The 27,902-nt window shown below is 47.4% G+C and overlaps 1 protein-coding gene across 1 annotated transcript in view; it reads right to left on the minus strand.

The window, feature by feature from the left end:
* LOC135918612 (uncharacterized) overlaps nucleotides 1-27,902 on the minus strand; it is a 400,339-nt gene that overhangs the window by 367,696 nt on the left and 4,741 nt on the right. The window lies entirely within an intron of this gene.

The following is a 27,902-nucleotide window of genomic DNA, read 5'->3' on the forward strand; positions in this document are numbered from 1 at the left end:
CCCAACTAGCTGTGTTGGCTAACTCACAGAGGGGCACATCTACACAGAGCGTAGCTGCCCTCTCAAGTTAATTGTAACATTTCCGTTGAGCAAAACACAGAATTCTAGGACAAGCACGAAAAGCTGCTAAACTTCAGCGTAATTGGGCGGTTGCCCCGTCATTTAGGGCAAGCAAGATACACATAAAAATTTATTTCAGAGAAAAAATTGATCTTTTTGACATCTCACAAATAAATTTAACAAGAAAAGGCAAAAACAAATGCTACAGAAAAACGACAAGCACATCAAGTATTATTGTTACCGCGTTACAGAAGCATTAACATAGTCTGGTTAACCTGAAATTCATGAAGGAAAAATATCTCCACATGAATATTCTTAAGTGGAAACAAAGTAGGCAGAAACTATTTAAACGCTATATTTACAAGATTCATAAGCATTGGCCAAGATGGGAACCAGACCACTAAACACAACATCGACGTTTCCCCTGAAATGCAAAGCATCGATTGCGATAGCAACTTAGTAGACATGTATATGAAGTAACGATAGTAGTTTATCGGCCGTGTAAACTTGGAAACAGTCGCTTGCTAACTGAATTGGACAGCACCGTGTCAGCTCGCACAAGCAAACATGAACGTACTGCACTTTGTGACCACCAGTGGCGTAGTCAGAAATTCAGTCAGGGGCGGGGGGTCTCACGTTGAAGCTGGGCCTCTTCATTATAGACTTTGTCTAGGGATCAACTACATGAGTAATAACTGCATTGCCATTGGCATAGATGCTGAAACAAATTCTTGAACGCTACGCAGTGTGAAGACGTGTAAAATGTGTGTTTTTCATAAAAGCATATACTCGTATGTCTTGAAAATTATGCCCGAAATAACCGGTATCAATGCTTCCATGATTTTGTCTATTTAATAAGTACAGAAAATATCACACAACCTTTCGAACTATATAAGTTTGAAGCCAGCAAGACAGTACATGCCTTTGATATAAAAAAGACAAACGTCATGACTTGAAAAGGTTGAGGACAAATATTTTAATAAAATTTTGTCATTCAAGAAACTTGTTTACATTTTTGTACAACTGCAACGGCCAGGGAAAAATCTCAACGGCGATGTCTTTTATGCCAATGTATTGTGCAAGAGCAGCTGTCACCGGTCGCGTACTGTGAGTAATTACGCCGAAATTATAGCCGCAACAGAGAGCACAATAAAAAGCAGGAATTCTGCAAAATATACGAGGGCGACTCAAATGAAATTGAGTCAATGCGAATATATGTCAAACGGCGTACTTTGTTTAAAAGTAGTCTCCATGACCAATTAGGCAGCTGATTAACAAGTCGACACTGACATTAGACACTGACTAACGAGTCGCGTGCTTCTCGAATCGTAAAACTGTGTGGGATGCTGCTTCGAAAAGTCTGTAACTGCCTCTTCATGACATCATTCGACATAACCCTGGTTCCATTGAAATATTTTCTTCAATTGCACCAAATTGTGGAAGCCGCAACGCGAAACGTCTGGCCTAGATGGCGGATGTTGCAGCGTTTCCCACTTGAACTTTGCTAGTTTTATGTTAACCACACAGGGGCGTGGGGACGGGCATTGTCGTGGAGCAAGATGACCCCATTCGTCAATTTTCCACGTTGTTTGTTCTTGATAGCGACACGTTGCCGATTCGGCATTTCACAATATCGGAAACGATTGGTAGTCTTTCCAGGTTTAGCAAATTTGATCAGTAATGCCCCTGACGATCGAAAAAAAAACTTCAACAACACCTTTCTGGCGAAAATGAGCCTTTGCATCCTTTGGGGTGGCGAATTAGAATGTTTACATTCTAAGCTTTGCTGTCGTGCTTCAGGCTCGTTGTTGTGGTACCATGGTTCATGCACGGTCGCAACTGCAGACAAGAAGTCGTCATCCTCGTTGTGATAATGGATCAGATGAGTCAAGGCAGCGCCGAACTTCACCGTCTTCGGGCAGTGGTTGCAAATCTTGGGCATCCATTGCGCAGAGAAGAGTCGATAACCGAGATGTTTATGAATTTTGATGTGCACCAAACCGTGGCTGTTCGCGTTTTTTGTGAGTTCATCGATGCTTATCCTCCGTTCTCCTCTAATCAGCTCAAACTTTTGCAATGGTGTTGCGACTATTTGAACGGTGGCTTTGGTGTGGCCTTGAATTGTCTTTGCCACTTTCGCGTCCTTCTTTGAACTGTTTGCTCCAATGCTTCACAGTGGCGAATGTTCAACGTAAAAGGCAGCCATACGGCTACTAATTTCCTTTTGGGAAATACCTTCAGCTGTCAAAAACCTCAAGACACCATGCAGTTCAAGCTTTCGGAGCGTCCATTTTGTCATGCAACCATGTTCAACCCAGTGTATCACAGCATTAAAGAACATTTATCCTCACACCTGTGTGTCACCTTTGTAAATGAGAGATGCTCGTGTGCTACGCGCATGCCTCGCAGATAATAAGCTGAACCATTATTGCGTGGGAGCGGTTGGCTCACTTTTATTTGACTCACCCTCGTACATTATAAATGCAAAAATACAATGAAAAATACAAATGCAAAAATACAGCTGGACAAAGAAAAAGAAAACAAGCTGGATAAAGAAAAAGAAGTGAAAAAGAAGTAAAGAAATTTTGCACGTATAACAAAATCTTCCAGTAAGATATTCAATCATACGTATTAGCCTCCAATGAGTCTACGAAAAAAAATGTCTCAGAAAAAGTAACTGCATATAATGCGTGAAACAATGCAAATAAACATCTCGCGCAATCACATATTCACAGATCACAGAATCTTAAGACCTGACCCCCCTCCCTCCGCTCTCTCCGACGCGTCCGGCGCGACGGAAGGCGGCGCGCTTTCTCCCCGCTTCACTCACTTGCGCACACAAGACTGAGCCACAATTCTCGGCTCACCCATGCCACCCCACCCCCTACGCTTTTACTCGCACATACAGCATGCAGCACGCGGTCATGATTTTATCTCCCTTGGACATTATAATGGGACACGAGGAAGAAAGCGACAGCAGAAATGCACCTGGAGTGTCCATATTGGCACGCGGTAGTTACACTAGAAGCCGAGGATAAAGAAGCGTGCGCGGTAGCTGCTTCAGAGACGAACAGAAAAGCCCGTTCACTTGGAACTGACTCCTTGACTTTTCCTCTCGCGACAAACTGGTGGAGGTGCGGGGTACGCATCCACCGTATGCCTACTGGTCCTGAACCAGAAGCTACCGACGCCACTACCTCGGAGATGGCAGAAATCCATCGAAGCAGCCGTCGCCTCCAAGGTCTTCCACAACAATACAGTCTCCTGGCAAGCTCAGCGAGGAAGATGTCAACAACAACCCCAAGCGAAACCGAGGGGACACCAAATGCTGCTGTAACATGCATCGTCAACACGCCTCGCACGCCTAACCCGTTCCACGATGACGTCCTTGAGGACGTTGAAGACTGGTTGGACCATTTCGACCGGGTCGCCACCTTTAACGACTGGGACCATTGCCGTAAGTTGACGAACGTCTACTGTTCCCTTTTAGACGCGGCAAGAGTATGGTACGAGAACCGCGAAGGCTCATTCACCAGCTGGAAGGAGTTTTACCGACTGCTTCGCAACGCCTTCAGCACCGCGGAAAGAAAGAGCCGAACAGGCGCTGTCTTCGAGGTTCCAAATGCTTAACGAAACCCTCGCCATGTTCACTGAAGACATGACGCGATTGTTCCGTGGGGCCGACCCACTAATGCCAGAAGACAAGAAGGTGCGTCTGTTAATGTGAGGCGCAAAAGAACAGCTTTTCACTGGCCTCGTGCGCAATCCTCCTACCACACTGTCTCAGTTCATTGGAGAGGCAACAGTCATGAACGTATGCTTTGGCAGTGGCTCTCGCAGTATGAGCGCCAGACCACCATGACTGCTGCATGCTCTCTCGTACTTGCAAACGATGACAGTGAGTTCCTTGCGGAACTAATGCGGCAAATTGTTCGAGAAGAACTACAGAAGTCTTATGCATTCGCTCCGGCACCTCCGAGTGCCGCGGCTCTTACGGACGTCATTCGGGAGTAAATGTGGTTCATCCCTCGCCAACAACACGTACCAAACTCTCTCCCCCCCATTTCTAGTACGCGGATGCTCTTCGGGTTTGCGCGCCGTCGATGGGCCGTTTCTCGCAGCCGCCTGCTGGGATTCCTTGATGCTTCCCAAGTCCAATCCACCACATGAATCTGCAAGCAGCCTTTCATCTTGGTCCGCGCAAGTCTACAGTAAGGCATGCTCCCGACAACAGTCCGTTGTGCTACCACTCTGGGGAGGCTGGTGACATGTATCGCGACTGCCTCTACCGACAGAATGGTCTGCGGGAATACCATCCGGACTCCCGTTGCGCGCTCTATGGCGAACGCGCGTACGAAATCGAGGAATACTTAGCAAATATTCGGCTTTCTTCTGCCCCACCGCGAAGACAGTCGCGGTCGCCATCACCTCGTCGGTACGCGTCACCAAACCGAGCTCGACCCGCCTTTGATTCCGCTGTAGTCAACGGTGGAAGCCCACGCCGGGGAAACTGAAAACGGAGACCGGGTGAGGCCGCTGTCATGGGAACCATGAAATATCCTCCGCCGACGCCACCCCTCGCGACGTACCGCTGACGCCTTCATTCTAAACTGCCAAAATAACTTCTGTTGCTATTTCTGCTTGCATCGACGGTTATCCGGTAACTGTACTTGTCGATACGGGCGGTGATTACTCGGTTATGAGGGCTTCGTTGGCCACTCGGCTACTTAAGGTGCTGACAGCGTGGGATGGCCCACATCTGACTACGACTGGAGGACACCTCGTGTCACCCAATGGACGATGGAGCGTAAAGCGTGCAATTTCTACTTCAAATTTCGCAGCGTATTTCCGTGCGCTGCCCAAGTGTTCTCGGCTGGGTATTTGGGCGTGGATTTTCTCCAGGAATATGGGGGCGATGATTAATCTGCGTGACTTGTTCGTGACTTTTTTAAACTATGTTTCTTCGAATTTAAGTGTGCAGGATGAACATCACCGCGCAGTTTTACGGGTCATCGATGACTGCGTGAAGTCACCGCCTCGATGTAACACCTACATCCTCGTTGAATGCCCCAAGACCAACTAAGGACAGGCATCACAGAAGGTAACCTCACCATTTCGCTGGATCGAGAAGCCGGCGTCGCACGAGGTCTCGTGGAGCTCCAAAATAGGCAAGTCACGATCCTAGTTGACAACTTCAGTGGTGAATACAATCACTTCGCGAGGCATACCACCATGGCCTACTTTGAAACGGTGGCCGAGTCCAACGCCTCTGCTTCGGTAACGACAATCTCGATTCCGGAACCAAGTGATGTGGACTTGACCAGTCGCATCAACGTCAACCCGCAGATAGACCAACCCGAAAAGGAGAGGCTCCTCACTCTGCTATCGTCATTTAGCGACTGTTTCGCCACCACGCCGAAGGCCAAACATTCCTTTAACTAAACACAGAATCATCACTGAACCGACCGTCCAATCTGTTCGCCAACACGCTTATCGCGTGTCGCAGAGAGAACAGGATGCTATTTGTCATCAAGTTAAACAAATGCTAGACGATGATGTTATTCAACCATCGACAAGTCATTGGGCTTCACCTGTTGTATCAGTTAAGAAGAAAGATGGTTCACTACGATTCTGTGTCGATTATCGCAAGCAGAACAAGATCACGAATGAAGACGTTTACCCACTTGCTCGGATTGACGACTCTATGGATCGCTTGCGACATGCCCATTACTTTTCTTCAATGGATCTACTTAGTGGGTACTGGCAGACTGAAGTTGACGAACGGGACCAGGAAAGAACGGCTTTGTAACACCCGAAGGTCTCTATCAATTTAAGGTCCTCCTATTTGGATTGTTTAGAACGGCAGAAAGCTTAGCCAGTTGGTAAGAATTCATTATGCAAAAAAGAAGTGAGGCGTGCAGGCATCACACAAGAGTAGAGAAGTGGACACCACGATCGCCGATTATCAACTGAAGGAAGCACTGAAGCAAAAACAGAAAGAAGACATAAAAGTCATCTGCGCAAGCTCAGGAATGGTAACACCACGTGTCAGTCGGTTACACGTGCCGCTCTACGTGAGAGATAACTGCTAAGACACTTAATCTCTTCCGTGTGTGAAGTAATTTAAGGCTGACTCACGCACGCATTTCCACCATTATACATGTGCCACGCCTCTACCATAAGACGCGTGTCTTCATTTATGCCTGTACAATATCGCGCATTCATCTAACTCTGGCATGCAGTTACAATCTTGGCAATGTAGCGAAAGATTAGAAGGCGATCCACCGGTTAAAGACCTTTTATGTTCATTGTACAGGCATGAGAATGAAGATACGCGTCTTATGGTAGAGGCATGGCATATCTATAATGGTGGAAGTGCGTGCGCGAGCCAGCCTTCAATTACTTTACATAAGGAAGAGATTAGGTGCCTTAACAGTTACCTCTCACGTAGACCAGCACGTGTACCCGACTGACACGTGGTGTTACCATTCCTGAGCTTGCGCAGATGAGTTTTGTGTCATTTTTTTTTCGCCTCAGTGCTCCCTTCAGCTGATAGTCGGCGTTCGTGTTATCCACTTGTCTACTCTTGTGTCCTCTCTGCACGCCTCACTTCTTTTTTTGATTGTGTTCCGCTCCGGCCCCATTTCAACGCATGATGGACACAGTTTTATCTGGCCTCTAGTGGCACTTGGGTTTAGTCTGCTTAGATGATGTAGTTGCTTTTCCCATCACGTTTGAACAACGCATCCAGCGGCTTGAGGCGGTTCTTCAAGCCATCCGCACCACCGGCCTGTCTCTGAAGCCCGACAAATGTTACTTTGCCTACGACGAGCTTAAATTTTTAGGTCATATTGCCAGCAGCACCGGTGTGCAGCCTGACCCTGACAAAGCCATGGCAGTTGCTCTGTTCCCGATACAGAAGACGAATTTCGATGTCGGCCGATTTTTAGGGCTTTGTGCGTATTACCGCCATTTTGTGCCCGATTTTTGTGAGATTGCCGCACCTTTGCAACGACTCATCAAAAACGACTTCACATTTGTTTGGGCCCCAGTACAATTTGACGCCTTCCACGACCTTCAGCTACGTCTACAGACACCGCCGATCCTTTCTCACTTTGACACCGAGGCCGACCCAGAAGTGCATGCTGATGCTAGTAACGTAGGTCTCGGAGTGACACTCGTATACAGTTTCAAGCTGGTGTTGAGTGCTTTATTGCGCATGCCAGCCCAACGTCGTCTGCTGCTGAAAAAAAACTACTCAGCGATTGAAAAGGAATGTCTGGCAATCGTATGGGCCATCCAGAAGCTCCGGCCATACTTTTACGGTCGCCCCTTCGGCGTCGTCAGCGACGACGCCGAGCTTATTGAAGCGCACCGTATTAGCCAATACGAGCGACTTGCCAATTCCACCACGGGCAGGCACATTCTAGGCACCCTAGGCATAACCTACACCACCCAATTCGGACCAAAAGTACCCATCCCTCCAAGCATTCGTGATCAGCTAGTTATCCCGCCCATACCTCGCAATATGCACCCTGAACACAATCCGGAGCGACGTGCAGAAAGAGCTAAACAACTACAAAAGCGCTACGACCAAGCCGCTGACGTAACCTACGTGGACGCAGCAGAGTACCCCAATCAAAACGCCATGGCGGTCGTCGCAGTCGCGGGTTCGCAGTACCACCTCTCCGCGGCCGCATCAATATTCGCCACGCAACCCGAAGTAGGAGAAGAAACGGCCATCGCTTTGGCCTACGCGGCTACCAATGCACACTGCATCATCAGTGATTCAAAAACGGCCATTCGTAACTACGCAAGAGGACTGATAGCACCCCAAGCGCAGATGATTTTCTCTGGCACTCCTCCCCCAAGGCAACGCCGCGTGCAGATCATCTGGGCCCCTGCTCACTCGGGTCTGGCTGGAAACGAAGCCGCCCACGATGCCGCCCGAGCTCTCACACACCGGGCGCATCATCCTTCTCCTGCGTCTTCCGATCCCAACCAGCCCTCTGTTCTGCATCGCGGTCACGCGCGGCACCGAATGGTCACGTTCAGAGAAATTCCCCTGCACTACCGCAGAGAGCGGTTACGCGACCCCCCAGCACACAAAACACTGAATAAGTCTCAATCCACCACTTGGCGACTCCTTCAGACACGAACTTTTCCGAACCCCGTGCTTTACAACCGCATGCACCCCGATGCATACTCACCACTCTGCAAAGCGTGCAAGGCCCGCGCCGACCTCAATCATATTATCCGGCAATGCCCCAAAGCCTCACCCACCAACACCTCCCGCACTAAGACACGCATCATTAGTACGGCCGAGCAGTGGGAGACATTGCTGCTCAGCTTAGACCCAGAGGAGCAGCTCTGGGCCGTCCAGATGGCCGAAGACGCCGCCAGAAAGCAAGGACTGGCCGCCGTCTGAGGAAGGTGGGATTGGGGGTTAGTCTCCCGACCCCCGCCACCCCTTAACCCCATCAAGGACACAATAAAGTTTTATCTCTCTCTCTCTCTCTACTGGCTGGCGAATCTCAAGGATCCTTCAGGCCGTCTCGAAAGATGGAGCCTGTGGTTGCAGGAATGTGACGTGACATTCGTCTATAACTCTGGCCAGAAACACGCGAATGCCGACTGTCTCTCCCGCGCCCCCGTCGAACCCGCACCGCTAGATACTGACGACGACTCTTGTTTTCTTTGTACTCTTCCGTCCTTGCACCTAGCTCAGCAGCAACGCCAAGATTCCGAGCTCCAGCCCTTGATTGAATACCTTGAACCAAGCCGCCCAGTGCCCTCGCAGCAGTTCGCGCGTCACTTGTCCTCTTTCTGCGTAGAAGCTGCATAATATACAAGTGGAACTTTCACCCTACAGCAACCATTCTCCTGCTCGTTGTTCCCGCTTCTCTCAGCTACGACGTTCTACGTGCATGCCACGACGAACCAACGTCCGGGCATCTTGGTTTCAGGAGTACTCTGGCAAGGATCAAGCAGAAGTACTACTGGCGAAAACTCACAAAAATTGTGAAGCAGTACGTCAGAAGTTGTCGAGATTGCCAGCGTCGCAAAGTTCCACCACTGGAACCAGCCGGTCTGCTTCAGCCTGTACGACCTCCTTGCTCACCTTTTGTGCAAGTCGGGATGGATTTACTGGGCCCATTTCCATGTCTTCGGCTGATAACCGCTAGATCGTTGTCGCCGCTGATTACCTCAGTTGATACTGCGAAACACAAGCCGTTCAGCGGGCTACTGCTTCAGACGTAGCCAACTTCTTTGTCAAAAATATCGTCCTTCGACATGGTGCTGCCGCTGTCGTCATCCCAGACCATGGTATGGCCATCACTGTCCAGTGTAGGAGATATTCTGCAGCTTAGTGGAACAACGCATTGGCCCTAAAATGATTTGTTCTGTTCCTGCAGGTGAGCTGGTTTCGCTGTAGCAACTTTTCTGTACATTCCATGCCGCCAACTGCAAAACTGTCATTTGCTTGATCTACCGCGGGTGTTCTCTTGTGCGCATGTGTGATGGAGGGAAAAGATTGTGCTCAATGTGGGGTTGATTTTGCCGGCGAAGACCGGTGCATGGAATGCTCTAACTGTGCATCGTTGTATCACCTCGGTCAAGAGTGCTCAGGTGTGGCTGAAGGCACATTCTTGTCGAAGGGGCCGAAAAAGAGAGAAAAGTGGCGGTGTAAAACATGTAGATCAGCGGATTCTTCCCAAGGCAGTTCTAGCCAGTTAACAGCTATTCCTGAAAAGCTATCGTTGCTGGATTCTATTCGTGCGAAAGTTGAATCTCTTTCCCTGGTTCCGTCGAAAATAGACGAACTGTTGTTCCTCAAGTCCCAGATCGAAGTAGTGAAAACGAAAATGCAGGAAATACACGACTCGGTTGACTTTCTTTCAAATAAATATGATTCCTTGCTGAAAGGATCAGCAACACGAGAGAAACAGGTCACTGAATTGTCTTCTAGGGTGATGGTACTTGAGGATCAGGTCGCTTCTCAGGCAGCTGTCATTCAAGACCTTAGAGGAGAAATAAATGCCTCTGAACAGTATAGTAGGTCCTGAAACCTCGAAATTCATAACCTACCCCAACTTCCTAGTGAAAACTTGACTACTACTGTTGCTGAACTGGCCGCTCAACTGGGCATTGATTCATTCCTGCCAGGTCACGTAGTAGCTGTGCACCGGTTGCCCAGGAAGAGCAAAACAGCTCCAGTTTTAGTGCGCTTTCTTTCGGCGGGCATACGTGACAGCTGGCTGGCAAAGCGAAAGAAACTGAAATCTCTGGCGAAGGAAAATGAGCCCTCGGTTTTCTTTGTCGAAATCTTGACGAAATACAACAGAGAACTGTTCTGGCAGACAAAGACTAAGGCCAAAGAGGCCGATTTCAAGTTCGTATGGGTGACACATGGCAAAATTTATGCCCGTAAGAAGGAGGGTGGCCCAGTTGTGCGCATAATGAGCCTTTGTGACTTGTCTCGGCTAGTCTGACCTCTTATCCTCTGCTTTGTCTGTTGTAATCTTTTTCCTGATTCATGGCTTCGTGCGAACAATTTCGAGACTTTCCTTCTTTTTCTGTTCTTTTAAAACCAGGTGAAGGCACATTCACTGTTTTTCATGCAAACGTGCGTAGTATTCGCAAGCACTGGAATGAATTTTGTGTCCACGCTGGTGCAGTACGTGATAAAGCTGATGTTTTTGTCTTAACTGAAATTAATATTGGGCAGGAACATACTGGTCTCTTTCAACTCCAAGGTTATCACAATCATTTTTTGACGCGCAAGGACGGCCGTGGCGGTGGAATCGCCATTTTCATTAAAAATTGTTGGATTTCAAGTCCTCTGAACATAATTTTCACAAGTGCTGAATCGCTAGCCCTTCGTATTCACACACGATCTTTTGCCATCACATTGCTCGCTATTTATAGGCCGCCAAATCAAAGTGTTAGAAAGTTTGTGGACGAATTGCATCTACTTGCTTTTCCATCTGGTCACGTGTGCATGATAGGTGATGTTAACATTGACGTGCTGAAGAAAGAACGACACATTGTAGCTGAATACTTGAACACGCTTGCTGACGTTGGAATAGATTCTATTATCAACCTTCCCACACGTGTCGAAATTTTGGGTACATCGCTTGTTTCTTCATGCATAGATCACGTCAACGTTCGCACTGAGAACGACCAGGTACTTCCGTTTATTATTGAGCAAAAGCTATCCGATCACTTCTATGTTGGGTGTAGCTTTCTATCGTCTCAGCATGCTGCGGCTAACAACCCAGTATCACAGATAGAGGTTATTGATAAAAGAAAGCTGGACTCGTTGTTGCAAGGCTACGACTGGAAATCTTTCCTAGCAGAAGTTCCTGCCAGTCACCTGCATAAATCTTTTATTGCCGTTTATACGCAGGCAGTGCACTCTTGCAAAAACGTAGTCGTCTTAAAGCAACGAAAGCCGAAATGCCCGTGGATAAATGGAAATGCTCTAACCGCGTTAGCTGAAAAAGAACTAGCCTGGGCGCGTTGTCGGCGCTCACCTAATAATCAGTATCTTCGTGAAGCTTATAAGATGGCTCGCAATAAAGTCAGTGCTGTGCTTAGAGGTGCCAGGCGACAACACTTCCAAGGTAAATTTTCTGAATTTAGAAATAACCCGTCCAAGACTCTGTCCGTGGTTAACGAATTAAGGGGTCGTCCTCGCAAAGGCGCATACCAAACTATTGCGAAGAATTTCGGTCCACCATCTATAACGTTAGCAGACCAATTTAATTCCTTTTTCTCGTCTACTGCAGCAAGCTTGTCCGGTAACACGGCTAGTTATTGTATGCCACAATCGGTAGTTGACTCTACATTCCTGCCTGAGTGTACCGAGGATGATATTCGCCATATTTTATTTAACTTAATACAGCACAAGTCAGTTGGATTAGATGGTGTATCTGTGGACGTCCTTCGCAGAAATTTTGAGGCCCTGAAGAATGTTCTTTTAGCAATTATAAATAACATTATAACCACAAAAGAAATACCGCCTGGCCTCAAGGAAGCGCTTGTAGTTCCTCTCTTCAAAAGCGGACAGGTCAATGTTGTCACAAACTACAGGCCAATTTCGATACTTTCGTGCATTGCTCTTATACTTGAAAAGCATATTTTTCACGTAATGCAGAGCTTCATTGATGCGCACAACATAATGTCGCCTAATCGGTACGGATTTACTTGTGGGCGTGGCACTAGATTAGCCTTAGATGAATTAACCGATTTCCTTAATAGTACTCTTGAAATTAGTGCATTCGCTTGTGCATTATTTCTAGATGTATCAAAAGCTTTTGACTCCGTCAACCATGAAATTTTACTTTGTAAACTTCATAGCTATGGCTTCCGAGGGCCTTTTCTAACTTTCCTTAAGAATTATTTGCACGGTGGAATTCAAGTAGTAGTTCTCGCAAATATTAAAAGCAAACCTAGACAGTTGAGCGCTGGAGTTCCCCAAGGGTCGATTTTAGCTCCCCTTTTATTCAACTTGTACGTTAATGATCTCAGTCAAGCAATTTTTCGCTCTCGGGTGTTTCAATACGCAGATGATACGCTTTTAGTATCTCGTCATACTAATTACCATCAAGCCGTGGCTGAATTACAAACTGACACTGCAACTGTTATCAGTTGGTACTGTAAAAACTTCATTTCTATTAACCAGAATAAAACTAAATTAGTATGCTTTCACGATCCGCTGAAATCTATTCCTGTCATCACTCCACTGTTTCTTCATTCTCCTCTGTGTAACAATTGCTCTTGCTCTCCTATTCCATACCTCTCAAGTGTTAATTATCTCGGTGTTCATTTCGATTCTAACATGTCCTGGAACACTCACTTGGCTAACGTTTGTGAAAGGCTGCGCAAAATAGCCTGCCTACTGCATTCTATTAAAGCACTATGCCCAATTTACGTAAGGACAACAATAGCACATGCATTAGCGTACAGTGTGCTGAAATATGGAATCTCTTCTTTTTATTTCTGTTCAGTGTTTTGGCGCAATAAAGTTGATTCTTTACTAAAATCCATTATTCGGGCGGTGATGTATGGTGTGCACATTACTAACAATTCCAGTCTTTTTTCATGCTCGCATACGCCCTCGTTCAGGCTGTTATTGAAAGAAACGGTAATCCTTTTGTATATATGGAACAATGAGTTCTGCCTCCCGTATGTCCCCGCCAGAGCATTACGTACACGCGACCGCTTTACCTTACCAAGAGTAAGGACAAGATATGGCAAACGCGTCCGTGCCTTCTATGTACCTGATGTGTTAAATGACCTGCCAGATAAAGTTTAATCTTCCAGCACACGGAAAGAAGTTAAATCTTATATTTTTGATTTGTATGTGTAATTTGGTTTCTTTCCTTTCTTTCTTTCTTTCTTTCTTTAGTTTTATTCTTGAGTCTTGTAAATAATTAATTTACTGTGCCACTCCCTGGCTTGCTCCATTCTGCCGAGCGCTGCCCCACAAGCCCATTGTTGGCTTGGGCAGGCTCGTATTTGTATGTCATTTTCGAAATAAATAAATAATTTACATATATATATATATATTTTACGACAACTGCGTATCAGCCGCAGACATACCGTTTAACTGAGCGTCTCAACAAAACGACTGCTGATATGCTTTCTATGTATGTCGCCACGCATCATAAAAATAGGGACGAACTGCTCCCGTAGGTGACATTCGCGTATACCACTTCGCTTCAAGAAACCACCGGGTTTCCTCCTTTCTATCTGGTCTACGGACGCAACGTCACCAATATGCTCGACATGATGCTCCTACCAACTTCGTCTCAACCTACCACACCAGATACAGGCGCCTTTGTTCAGCGTGCCGAAGCAGTGCGGCACTTTGCACGGCAACAAATTCTATCCCGACAAACTCACGATGCTCATCGATAAAACATAAGCTATCAAGACGTCACATACAACCTGGCAGATCTCGTATGGGTCTCTGAACGGCCTCGTACGTCAACGAGGCCGTTCAGAAAAATTATTACGCCGATACTTTAGACCCTACATAGTTTTGCATCGTCTAAATCCTGACAACTACGAAGTTATTCAAGCCGAAACTTCGCACTATTCCCGTAGACCACGTTCCTATGACATTGTTCACGTTACCAGGATGAAGTCTTACCCCTCGCGCTGACTCTCATCCACTAAGTATTGAGCTGGGCTAATTGGTTGTGATTAGCATTATGAAACATCGTTCCAGGGCACAATTGAGCACGGACGAGAAGCGAAAGACAACACGAACGTCAGACTTCAACTGAATTTTAATCATGAAAAAGAGGGCTTTATGTACACAGTAGGAGGGAAGGGGGGCTGCTACTACGCAGCACCACCCATTTATCTGTGTGCGTTGAAGAAAGCGCAAGTTCGACAGCAGGTTGCACCAAAGCAAGTTGCCCGCATAGGTGAGTGTGCCTTGCCTGAAAGCATTGTAGCAGTGCTAAGCCGTGATCCTAAGTTTTGTATCGAGCCTAAAGAAGAACCGGTACGAATGCTGCCTATAGTCAGAAATGTGGCGGCGGCAGCCACTTCAGATGAACACGAGCGATGTATAGCTGAAGGCATAGAGTCACTGCCACATAGAGGAGCGCCTTTTGCTCCAAAATTACCTGTCAGATTCACTGTTAACTACTTGAAGAGCAAGGACCTTAACCTAATAGTTGGGGACATAGAGGGCGGCTTTGTTGTGATGCCAAAAGTTCTGTTCCTACAGAAGGCAAATGAGGCTATTGCAAAAAACTTTGTCCCAGTGAATGTGTCGTTAGCTAAAGTGAAGAAAAAGGCTATTGCTGTATATGAAGAGCTCGAGCTAGAAAAATTAAGAAAGAGCATCAATGCTGCTGACATTGTGTCTTTGAGTGTTTTCTTTACTGTAAAGACCCACAAGGAATCTGTTCCGTTCAGGGCTATTGTCACTGAGGAGGGCTCCTGGCAGGGCATCTTGTCAAGGTATCTGCAGAAGCACCTTAGTACCATATCGTTAGAAGACCCTTTTCTGGTAAAAAATTCTACAGATGTTATCTAATATTTTTCTGGCTGTGAAACCTCGTGAGAAAAGAGGTTTGCATTTTCTATCGATGAAGAAGATTTGTTCTACTCTTTGCCTCATCCTGAGCTTTTCCGCGTGGTTAGAAGCCACATTGAAGACATAGCACCAGTGGCCTTCCAAAACATGACTGGGTTATCAACAGACAATTTTTACAGCTAATATCCTTTTATCTCTCATCCACTAGTATCACTTTTAATGACAGCTGTTTTATCCAAAACGAAGGAGTGTGCATCGGCTCTTGCCTAGCACCACTTTTAAGCGATATTTTCTTAGAAAGTATTGACAAGCGCATTCAAGCGTACCTTTACAACGCAGGCGTGCAGAAAGCTTTTAGATATGTCGACGATTACCTCGTGGTAATGAATACGACTGATGCTCAGGATAAAGGCAATAGTATAAGCAACATTCTCGATGTTTTTGCTAGTAACGCCTTTGGAATGAAGTTCACGCACGAACTGCCGCAAGTTTCTCGGATCCAGTACCTCGACTTGTGTCTTATTTTTCATGAAGCGCGCGTGTGCTGGCACTAAAAGCCATGGTCAAAAAAACAAAATTTTAATTATCAATCGGCCAGCTCAATGCTCATAAAAAGAGCTATAGCAAAAAACTGCATCCGCTCTGCTCTAGAGAAGTCATGCGAACACTAAGTTCGTGACAGCGTCGACGCCCAGATAAGGCGCCTGGAGAAGGCTGGGTTCCACGAAGAAATCGTGGCCGCGGTGGTAGAGAGCCACATTCGTGAGGTAAAGGTTGGTGGGATGCGCAAGCTGAAAAAAGACGCACGCCCGCTGAAGCGTCCTGTCGTAGTGCCCTATGGGCACCAGGTTTCTCACCGCCTCAAGAAGGTTGGCGACAGGTGCGGGATGCGTGTTATGTTTTCAGCACCGGAAAAGCTGGAACGAATGTGTCGCCTAGTAAACGAATCCCAGAAGAAGCCAGCCTGCAAAATATAGCACACCAAAGCCCTCGTTGAATGTGACGTCGGTGTGGTGTATAGTATTCCCTTCGCCTGTGGGAAATGCTATATTGGCCAAACCGGGCGCTGTCTGAATTAACGCTTGCTAGAGCATCGCAGGAATGCTACTTCACTAAGTGGCGCTGGTAATTTAGCCGACCACATTCACCGTTGCTCGCACAAGCCAGCATGCAAGGCGTTTTTCGAACGAACACTTGCGTTGCGCAAATATAGCAATCAGAAAAACCGGAACATTTTTGAAGCATTTTGTATCTCCAATGAAAACGATTACTGTGTCAGTGCTCCCTCTGTTGTACTCGGGAAAAAAGAACTTGATTATCTCAGGGCAAATGGGTGTGTCGAATTACCTAGGTAGGGCGGGAGATGAGCAAGATTGTACTGAGAGATGTAAAAAAGAGAGGGAAAGGTTTTTTCACCTTTTTTTCGCTTTTTGCTTTTATGCCTTTCTTCTTTTGGTCTGACACTTCTGATGACTGTTGCCTAGACCAGGGAAATATTTCTGGGTGGTCCTGCGCACTAGCACCCTCCCCCCCCCCCCCCCCCCCCCGTGTACATAAAGCCATGTTTTCCATGAATAAAATTCAGTTGAAGTCCGGCGTTCGTGTTGTCTTTCACTTCTCGTCTGTGTTCAATTGTGCGCTGGAAATTTGTTTCATAATGACTCTCTTCCACAAACTTTGTGGTTCGGCCCCTGTCATCACGTCCACTGTCCTTCTCATTTCTCATTTGTTTTATTTTCTCCTCCTGGCATTTACCATCTCCCCAACTTTTCTTTTTGGTGTGGGGGGGGGGGGTACGCTTAACTTTCGTCTAAACGCATGAAGAATTCGTCTCTGTTCTTTTTGTTTTTTGTTTTCTTGGAGGGAGGGCTAATGGCACGCGCTAGTTACGCTAGAAACCGAGGGTGAAGAAGCGTGCGTGGTAGCTGCTGCAGACATGAACAGTAAACGGCCGTTCGCTTGGAACTGACTGCTTGACGTTTCCTCTCGCGACAATTTAATTGTGATCGCAATACTATAACAAGGCTATTCGGCAATTGTAAAGTCCTGCGGCGTCTTATTTTTCCGTAAAAAAAGTAGCAAAATCAAACTTTCACCATTCGGCAATTCGCTGCGCCGAATCAATGTCTTTCTTTCTTTAGTTTTTTTTTCATGGAGATGAAAAAAGAAAACCCGAAGGAAAGCATGTTGGCCACAACCGAATGCCTAATTTGGGCACCTAATATGGCTACCGAAGGAATGTCGAAGAAAACGTAAGAGACTTGGTCCACAGAGCCACATATTGCTCGGTGTCCTACACCGGCAAGACAATTGGCTTTCCAGAAAGGTGCAGCGAACGCGTTGCAATCTGTCGAGTCCCAGCAATGACATAGACGAGGGACCATTGTTTCTTTTTCGCGTCTGCTAGCCGTAAAGCGTCTAAAACTCCGCCAGGTGAAAATCCACTCGGCCAGAGTAAAAGGAAGCCGCACCAAAGAGCACCACGTGGTGGTGGCGGCAACACGACAAAAACGTGTGGGTTTTGACTGGCTCTGGCAGCCCGCGGGTAGCGAGAACGAGAAAATTCAAGAGGCTTAATGTGTCTTCACGAATAAAAGTCGAAGTACAAAAAATAAGGATGTAGTAACCTTTGCTGACTTAGTGTCTTGACATGGATGCATTGGCGCATATGAAAAAAAAAATTGATATTCTTTTCTTTGACATGACGGCACAAGTGATCTACCACAACGCTTCTTTTCATCGGACCTCGCTGCGTTCTTTGTAAATATGCCTGATAGTGTCTAGATTTGCCTTGTCTAGTTGTATGGTCCGACGTACGACTTTAGAAAAGTCAATGCAGCTTTGGCGTCAAATGTTTGCAACATTAAACCCACAATGTTCCGGAATAGAAAATCTAAAGCACGACTTTAGAAATGTCAATTCACCTTTCGCATGCAATGTTTATGAGAGCTATATATCCATAAAGCTTACGAATCGAAATCCATCCGCTCCGTAGATTCCGCGGCCTCCGCGCCATGCCCCGACGAGCCCACTCGCCAGGAGAACGCCCTTGAAACTTTGCGCTTGGATCGGGCTCCAGGCGTTACGTTACTCCAGGTGCATGGGTGTTGCCACGAAATGCTGCTTGCGTTCGCAATGTTCGCGCTGAAATGTTTTTTTCTAATGAAAAAGACATTCCAGACCAAATCGAGAATGATTTCCGGCACCGGGTGTTGTTTTGGTCGGCGGTGCATGACAGCACAAACAAATTTTGGAGGGGGAGGCAGAAGCCCCATAAGCCACCCCCCCCCCCTCTCGCTACCACCCTTGTGAGCACGGACACTCATAAAAGCGCTGGTGCTAGCAAGTGCGGCAGCAGCAGCGCGTAAAGTCACCTTCTTGCGGTCTATCCTTTCAGCGCAAGAAGACAGCGCGCACCAAAGAATAAGCCGTCTTGACATTTTCTCTCAAGACACGGCGGTGGTGCAAAGTGCTCACTTGTGGCGCACTCTCCGCTTTCCTTGACATTGAGCCACGATGGCCAGTTCCCCTTGCGCCCGGTGCCGAAACGCGTTGTTACTGCCGGAACACAACACCGCCCCATAGAGAAAGGAACACAAGAGCGAACACTCCCTGAGAGCCCAGCGGCCCAATTGACTGCCGCGCACCAAGTCGTCGGCGTGAATACCTGAACCACACTTCGGCTTTCGGTTTTGTGTGCGCGCCTTTTGAATACTAGCTGGCACGCGTCACGCCGGGTCCGTTAGTTTTTTTTTTTCAACCAAGCGTGGTCTTCGCGTGAAAATCGTTGCTAATAATGAGTAAAATTGATTGCGAACGATCTTCACGAGCCTGCATCGAATATGTGCCACGTGCAGTTTGATAAAGACGCAAGACGCCTTGTGGAATGAGGAGATCTTTATTTCATTCTTCATAAATGTTCGTTGCGGGCTTTGGGGCATTCATCCAGCGTTGTGGCACCAGGTAAGCAGCAGTAGTTTTCGTAGCAAGCTCCACCAGGCGACGTCAGCTGAAAAAATTAAATTACAAGCAAGTGTTATTTTGGTAATAACATGCAAGATTAATGCGTGTAGAGGCGAAGCGTGCGAAAGTGGTGAGTGGACGGCCTTATAAACAAAAGCAGCTTGTATTTACACACACGGCGTAAAAAATACCCGGCTCATCCAAAACAATACCGTGCATACCACAAAACATTCTAACTTTAAGCATTCCCCTCTTACCTGGCTTTATTTCCTGCACTTTAATAGCAAGAATGCACGGGTTACGGCGCCTTTCGCGAACTTGGCTACAACCGACGCGATAGTACGCTACGTATACACACAGGTGGCCAAAACACAGGCTCTCAACCAGACCACGCTGGACGCTCACAGAATTCCTTCTACTCGCACTCAAGACAAATGCGGGTGGTGTTCAGAAGGCAGACTTTTCGAGTTACAAGTTCCTGGCGTTTGAGCTCCTTGGCGTTATCTTTAGCGCGTTCTGCTGACGCAAACAACGCAGTCCCGTTTTTTCGCTCTTGGCATTTGCTCGTCGCGTTTTCGAGAAGCGCCAGTACCGAAAAAGGATTTAAATTGTTGCCGGGACATAAAAATTGCCACAAACATGTCGCAGTAAGATTCAGTACGCGCCGAACTCTGACACCACGGCCGAGCTGCTTTTCACTGCGTCACGACAAGAGCTGCGAGCGTGCCTTATAAGTAACAAAAATAGTACGAAAAAAATTTTCATCAATGTTGGGCGTCAGAGGAAGCGCCATGAACTTGTGAGTGCATTAAAACGCGAAACTGCGCGCCCCGGCCGAGCTGCTTTTCGCTAACTGCATCACAGCGCCAGGCGCGCCCACTGCGCTCGAAAGGTACCTCAAAAAGTAAAGTAATTAGTTACAATAGTGTTGGCAATCACAGAAAGCGCCAAAACTTGTCGCAGTAAAATTCAGTACACGCGAAACTGCGTCACAGCCACCTGTGCGTCTAGCGTGCACAAAAAATACTGAAATGAGTTAATAATGGGGCGCATAGAAAGCGTCGCAAACATCTCCCAGTATGATTAATTAAAATTAACTGCGCCACGACGGCCACGCTGTTTTTCCTTTACCGTGTGACAAGTCTAGCCTAGGTGCCGGGCAGTAACCCTAATTATTTGAAGTGCATCGCAGACTGTCAAACAAAGTTTCCCACCTTGCCGTAGTCCAATAGTGAAGTGGTGCCATGTCGATGTTCGGAAGGAACGCAAGAATTCGCCAGGAAGGCACCATACCAGGCTAAATCCTAAAATAGAAACACAGGTAGACGGGCGCCCCAACAAGCCAATGCTCAGATGCGCGGCCGGTCTCTCTCGCTTCGGCGGTGTGTCTGACGAATGAAGCTATGTTCACACTACGGTCGTAACGTGCGTAACAGCTCTTTCGGCGTATCCAACGTAACGGCTGTAAGAAACGCTACGGCAGTTAAGCCGGCACCTTTGTTCACATTTACTGCTGCGTAAAGTACGGCTTTTACAACAGGCCAATCAAATTTGGAGCTGCAGACTCGACGTCACCAGCGGTCCAATATGGCTCCTGTCAACATGCGAGCGCTGGGCGAGATCGAAGAAATTCACGCTCAATACAAACTTATCGCCATGTATTCAATCGCACAAAGACGACGAAGGCGACGCAGAAGGGTTTGGGAGCGGGAAGTATTTCTCGACGGGTCCGTGGACGGCGATTTTCACAACCTTTTCACCAAACTCCGAGTTAGTGACGCTGTGATGTTTCATAACTTCATGCGCATGTCGCCCCAGCAGTACCGCTTCCTAGAAAACCTATTGAGACCACTCATCGAAGTTCGGAGCACGCATCTGCGGCCATCGATTTCCTCGGTGGATAAACCAGATGAACTGAAAACAGTCTCCAAGGTGCGCTGCAGAAATTTTCACGAACACAGCCAACCTAATCGTGCGCACGGAATGGCACTTCCCGCGCCCGGAGCTGTCTGCAGACGGGAGGACGGAAATGTCGTCACCAGTTGTTGATAACCGAAAGCTTATCGCTCATTGGCTGTGTCGCAACGGTCGTAATATCACAGTCGTAAATGTTGCCGACCCTTTAACACTCTCACCCACGATTTTCGCGTGAATTTTGCGCGTTGGTACCTTTACGTTCGCAGTCTGAACTAGACGCATATACGCTTGTTGCGCGTCCGCTTACGCATGTTACGAAAAATCGGCGCCTTACGAACGTAGTCTGAACATAGCATGACGCAAGCATCTGGCTCGTCATTCGCCGATTCGTCAGTCGCTAGGCAGCGGGAGTAAGCCGCAAAGCTTAATTCAATTTATACGCAGGTATTTTTACTTTCGCTGCGAAGGAACAAAAAAAAAACAATTTCTGTTATTCTCATTTCACATTTTTTTTTCTTTTTTCGATGCTCGCGGCAGCAAACGGTCGGCGGTAATACTACAGTGCGACGTACTTCCAATTTTCGCTGAGTGTCCGCTCTCGTTATAATCCGTTCTCTATGACCGCCCCTTCCCTCCCTCCCATCGCACCACGGCCTTTCTCGCGACGGAAGGCGGCTCGTTGGCCGCCCCGCCAGATTAAGCCGCGAGCGTTCGCTTGCCTCGCGTGCTTTGACTCGCACACACAGGATACGACGCGAGGCTACAGCGTTATCGCGCTTGGACGGTATACGGAACAACGCAGTGATGGCAACGGAAAAATGCTCCGGCACTGTCCATATAATTGCTATAGCAATAAAACGCAAGACGCATCCTTGTCTTCATCCAGAGGCATTTGACTATGACGTAGCAAAACCCGGCGACAGCAGAAGCACCGTGTCGGCGGGTTTAAGGACCTACAGCCACGGAAGGCTAGCAAACCTTGAGCAGCAAAACGTGGATGATGTCACGAGACAATGGGTCAGAAGGCATTGCGAGATTGCGGATTCGATATTGTCACGTGGTGGTGACGATGGCGAACGCAGTAGCAATACTGTGAAGGACAAAACAAAACTAACTTTTATTGGGCGAACCTGTGCGCACAAAACAGCCTACGCTCATAGCACAACGATAGCGGCGAACACTATAGGCGATCGTCGAAAATCTGATCAGCGGGTCAAGCGCGTCGGCTTTTATAGAGCCAGTGGCGTACAACAGGGGGGGCCGGGGGGCTGTGGGCCCCGGGTGCAAGGGGCCAGTGAAGGGGGGGGGGTGTCATATACGTCTGAAGACACCCCTCTTTCCGCCGGCTACACCCAGCGGGGGGGGGGGGGGGGGGCGTGACAGAAGACCTAAGGGCCCCGGGTGCCACGCGACCTAGCTACGCCACTGTATGGAGCAGTCGTCGAATGTTCCAGACTAATCGTTCGGACCCGCGTGCCTTCCACAAAGTTTTACACCATTCGTGTTACGCGATGAAATCAGATAACACAAGGTTCGGCGACAACAGACAGCCGGGTAGAAGCATCGATAACTTTCCAGAAACGTCGGATACATGCAGGCGCGTCCCTCGCTGTGCGATTACATTTGTTAAGCGGCGAAACGTGGTCACCCGATACAGATAAGTACACGTGTCAATATTGTACATGACGTCAGTAACTCGTCGAAGGACGCGGCATAAGCCGGTGTAATCACAACTTTTCATGAAGCCCTGCGTTATGAGAAGGGGATCAATATTTAAATCGGACGTGTCAATATACTCGTAATTACAAATAAAACCGCACATTATGGGAGTGGTTAAGCGCACGAACAATTTAAGAAAAAGTCTTCTCTTTCTGAATGGATAAGTTCTTTTGTCGATAGTATCACACTAAGTCATTTATTGAGTTATTTAAAAGGGCAGCTATGCGCGATTTTAACCGAGTTGTTGCTTGTATGACATGTTCTTGAAAAATGAGCCAGCCAATCGGGCTTCTATTTCTGAGTTTGTAAAGTTTGTCGGATGGCTGTGTTGAGGTACATAATGCAAGGAAGATGTTTTTTTACTTGCTTAGGCTCTGCCTATAATGTTTGCCATAGACTAAACCAGACAACAGCGGTAAATTATGCAGGTTATATTTTAAACATAGCTCAACTGAGCATTGTGTGCTACGCTACCTGTATGATAGTACACATATTCCGCAAGTCCTTACATAAAGCAATTCCCCTTGAAAGATAAACTAGTTTTGGTTAAGTGCAAATAGAGCGTTATAAAGCAATAGTTTATCATTTGCTTGCAGAACTTAACGGAGCCTATAGTAATCACGCCAAAGGCCTGCGATAGACCCCACGTGCATACACGCTGTCCCAGCTTAAGTGCTCTGCGAAAACTACTACCAGTGCTTAAACCTCATTGATATGAGTTATGTGTTCAGCCCATAAATACCAATGAAGTGCTTGGTGTTCTTAAAGTTTCAAAAGTCGCGAGCGACGCAGATTTTTTTTTTTTCGGTGATAACTTCAGTTGAATTCATTACACCCCATGTGCGCGAATCTTGAAGTGTTGTAAGTGAATGAGCCCACGAAAAAGGTGGTACGCTTGCACATGTGCTTGGTTCGACGACGACAAAAATATTCAGCTGTACATGCGCTTCATGCACTGTTCATGCACTCATGTACTGTTCCTCGTCTCTGGAAAATCGCCAGTCATCCAGGTATATAAATGTGACAACAAACAGATGCTTTCTAACTACAGGCCAATTCCTTTAGTTAACACATACTGTAAGTTATTACCGCATATCCTTCATAAACATATCATCAGGTTTTTAGCTTATAATTACATTATCTCTCAATGGCAACATGGGTTCCGCGCTGGCCACTCAACGGTCACACAGCAAAGAAAATCTCGCCCTTATCCGGATACGAAGCTCATCGGAAGCCTATGGGGACCTGTGGACTCTGGTGAGGACTCTTCTTTGCCTTGTCCTACCGATCCTGCTCATCCGATAGACTCAAAACAAGCACGGCTGGCGCTTAGGCTTAGTGCGGCCGAGCCGCCGCGCTCGCCCGACGAAGAAGAAGTGTCTGTGCCAGATGTGAGCTCCTCTTCTGTACCTTCCCCTGGACTGCTGCGCGTGACAACTTCCATGCCAACTATGCAGCCGAAGTGTGCATCCGATAGGTCGAATACCCAAGATGCAACGCCGAAGGACAGTCCTCTTCGTGATGTGAACGTGAACCTATCCGCAGTCGTGCCGACGGACACTGGTGACCCTATGGACGTGCAGCCGTCTGGCGGTTCGACGAATGCAGCCAAGCGAGGTCCCCCTATCAACGCGCTTCAACAAGACGCCATCGCATCGGAGCAACCGGCCAAAAAGGTAAGGACCACCCCAGACTATTCCTCCACGGCCTCCCCTACGCCCCCTCCCTCTCAGTCTTACCCAACGCCCACCCCTTCTCAATCATATCGAGTTCATATACGGCCCCTTTCATGCTACGACATATTCAGTAGCCACAAAATATGTCTAAAGGGTCATCGACCAATTTCTTGAAACCACCGGATACAAAGGGTTCGCAGCATATAAATCTACCAACCCGATCACTGTGCACTTGGCATCTCTCAGTGATGTGCAGAAAATGTGCACTTTAACATCTATCCCGCTGTCAGAAGATCAACACCTGCCTGTGCAGTGCTACTTTGCATCGGGCCCTAATATACAGAGGTGTGTTGTCTATGGCATTGACCCAGAAGACACCCCTGAGGTAATATGTCGTGAATTGACCTCCACGACACACAGGGTGCTCGCAGCTAGATTCATGGGCAAAAGCCGTACATGCTTAGTGACGGTGCAGGGCCCTCAATGTATCCCAGAACGGTTTTATCACTATGGTTGCATATTGCGACCTAAACCCTACCTCCCTCGAGCAATATTCTGCTACCGCTGCTTTCAACGTGGACACATGCAGGCATTTTGCCCACAGCGTACTATTGATCCAGAAAAGCTCACACCAGAAGGCCAACCACGATATCGATGTGGCTTATGCAAATCTGATGAGCACGATTTGACAAGCACAAATTGTCCGACTAAACAGAAGGCCACAATACGGATACGAAAGGCTATACCAAATACGGCTATAGTAACAACACACAATCGTTATGAGGTTCTTGCAGAAGAGCCAGAGATGATCCTGGCAGAAGAAGAAAAAGACCCAGAAACACAACTGTATTCTTCTGTTCTTAAACGTGTTCTTCTGTTCTTCTGTTCTTAGACAAAGAAACAGAAATTAGCGGAACCTCTGCAACAGTCAGATAATGACCATGATGACATTGACGCTCGGATAGACGCACTGGCCAGAAAGATTGAGCGACTACGCAAACATAAAGAATTGGTAATTCTCCGTCGTCAGAAAATAGGACTGACACGTGACGCATCAACCACTGCTAATGCCACCGTTACGCCTGAATCCCGTCCGCCACCACAGGTCAACCAAGCTGTTTGGACAGCAGTTTTAGATCAACTTGCTCAACTAACGTTGCTCATTCAGAATTGCCTGCATCATCGCTAATTCTCTCCAGCAGCTGTCACAGGATGGAATTCTACAGTGGAATTGTCGGGGCCTAAACTCCAAGTTAGGAGAAATTAAAACCAAGCTTCAATACAATAAGCTACATATGTGGGCACTGCTTATTCAAGAGCATAATGAGCTATGCTCACCATAACCCATCTATTAGAGATAGACGAGCTACAACAATGGCTTCAGCTCCGGGAAAAGCTGCAGTTTATATATCATCGCATATTGCTCACACAGTGATTGACCTGGAGCCATGGTGTAGTGGTAATGAAGAAGTTGTCCGGGTCCTGACACGGCCAGTGAAGACTCCTGTCATTCTAGTGTCATTCTACGCCAGACCGCAGCGCACACGTTTGAACTTGGGGTGGATAGCCCATCTCCGGTCTACGTACCCGGGAATTCCTATTCTCGTGGGTGGAGACTTCAATGCCCCACATACAGAATGGGGGTACAAGTACAACTCCCGAAGAGGATGCCAAGTTAAAAACATCATGAGCGATGCCACTTTTACACTGCTGAACCTTCATGCTGTGGCTACCTGTGCTGTACCCGCAGTATCTAGAACAAACGCTCCGGACCTCACGTGGTGGTTGGGTCCTGGAATGCCGCAGTGGCGGATGGAACCAGATACATGGGGCAGTGATCATATGCCAATAATGAATGGTTTGCACAGAACGTGCATAAAGAAAATTCGACGACGAGTAACCGTCACGCATTGGGATAAGTTTCGGGAATCATCGAATGATAAAGTACCCTCAGAGCCCTCAAAAATTCTTCCCGCTTTGAAAGAACTGCTACGGAGGAACACCACTGTAACCACAGTTGACGAGGAACAACCTCAACCGGACCTCACCCTTTTGCAACTTTGGGCAAAGCAACGTCAGGCAGAATTGTATGCGTCGAGGAATCCCGATGCACCAGGTAGCCGTGCACGTGCTAACCATATTGCGGCTAAGGCTCGTCAGCACGAAAAACAACTTTCTCGACGACGATGGTATGAGTGGTGCGAGAATCTTGGATTGGGCATTGGAAACAGAGCACTTTGGCGTACGTTCCGGTCAATGGAACGCGGTCATAAGCAACCTGACCCTGCAGCGAGCGTTAGGTTAGCGATGCAGAGTTCGCCGCATCAATTTGCAGAACACGCTGCTAGAGCGCTTTTCCCGAAACACGACCAAGCGTCACCTATAAACTGCCCCGAAATTGATGAGTCTGACACAGCCTCCAAATCCGATATCTCCAGCCCTTTCAGCATGGCCGAACTAATAGCGGCGATTGAAACTTCGAAGCAACGAACAACACCTGGTCCCGATGGTATTCCTTATGAGGTTTTCAAAAACATGGAACGAGCAGCTCTCGACGCACTTCTTCAGGCTATTAATAAAGTATGGGCGACTGGAAACTTTCCACCTGATTGGAAGCATTCAATTGTTGTCGCGATTCCGAAACCAGGAATGTCTCCAAATAGCCTGCAGTCTTTACGCCCAATTTCACTAACCTCAACTGTCTGCAAACTCGCTGAAAAGATGCTGGCCACACGAGTTTCCTGGTGGCTTGAACGCCACGATAAATATCATCCTGCTCAAATTGGATTCCGTTCTTACTTGGGAACTGAAGACGGACTTTCTATGTTATCAGACGATGTTTTACAGGTTTCTCCACACAGTCACGCTGTGCGCATGGTAGTAGCAACAGACATAACGAAAGCTTATGACAATATAGACCATGAAATCATTATAGCCAACCTCATCGACCTGGGACTTCCACCGCGGGTGATAAGATTCATCTACTCATTCCTTCAGAATCGCACATTTGCGATTAGAGTAGATGGAAGGCAAGAAGGATACTTCACATCGAACGGAGGAGTCCCACAAGGTTCGGTTCTGGCTCCTCTTCTCTTCAACGTTGCTCTAATGCCTCTAGCCTGGCAACTACATCGGATTCCAGATGTGAGGTTTTTAATCTATGCGGATGACGTCACTTTGTGGTCCGTGCATAAAGATATATCTAGACAAACTCAACGGCTTCAAGAAGCCCTTGATGTGCTGAACAACTACGCTCGGTAAGCAGGATTGGACATTTCCGCCCAAAAATCAAGCTATGTTGTGGTGGCCAACAAGAAAGGACGCACAAGAATCACGCAGCACCCCTTTACATTTAGACTTGGCGCACTGACAATCCCTGAGGCTTCTGAGGTCCGCATACTGGGTCTCGATATTCACCAATCCGGCAGCGGTGCACACTGGCTCCGTAAAACCAGACAGAGTTCGACAAAAACACTTCACCTTATTCGTCGCATTGCAGCAAAAGC

This window comes from Dermacentor albipictus, chromosome 6 (genome assembly GCF_038994185.2).
Source record: "Dermacentor albipictus isolate Rhodes 1998 colony chromosome 6, USDA_Dalb.pri_finalv2, whole genome shotgun sequence".
Classification (NCBI taxonomy): Eukaryota; Metazoa; Arthropoda; class Arachnida; order Ixodida; family Ixodidae; genus Dermacentor; species Dermacentor albipictus.